The following is a 545-nucleotide window of genomic DNA, read 5'->3' on the forward strand; positions in this document are numbered from 1 at the left end:
GGAGAACTGAGGGCCAGACCATGGGGAGACCATGTGGGGTCCAGGCCCTTTGTGTTCCAAGTGTGGTCCTTGGAGCAGCACCATGGGCATCGCCCGGGGGGTGGGGGTTGTTAAAGGTAGAGAACCTCAGCCCCACTTCCCGAACCAGACCCTCCAATGATTCAGGTAGATAAAAGTTGGAGAACCACTTCCCTTGAGAATTCAAAGCAGGATCAGGGTCAGGAACTGAGCAGGGATGAGAGGGGAGTAAGAGAGGTCAGGAACAAAGTTGGAAGCCAGGGTGAGGATATGTGGTGGGGACAGGTGATGGCTGCCAGCACCAGGAGTGCTTGAGGCTGCCTTGGTGGCTGGGCCTGTGGTGTATGGCTGTATCCAGACTGTGTGCTGAGAGAAAGACCCAAATGCTCTCTTCGGCCTCCAATGCAATGCCCGGAGGACAGGGGCCTATCCTCCTGTCTACTCTGGGCCTGTCATGGAACCTTGCCCATTGCAGATGTGTGGTGCATAGTCTCTGCTGAACTGAACACTTATCCCCCCCCCCCCAT

This window comes from Marmota marmota, unplaced genomic scaffold (genome assembly GCF_001458135.2).
Source record: "Marmota marmota marmota unplaced genomic scaffold, marMar, whole genome shotgun sequence".
NCBI classification, from domain to species: Eukaryota; Metazoa; Chordata; class Mammalia; order Rodentia; family Sciuridae; genus Marmota; species Marmota marmota.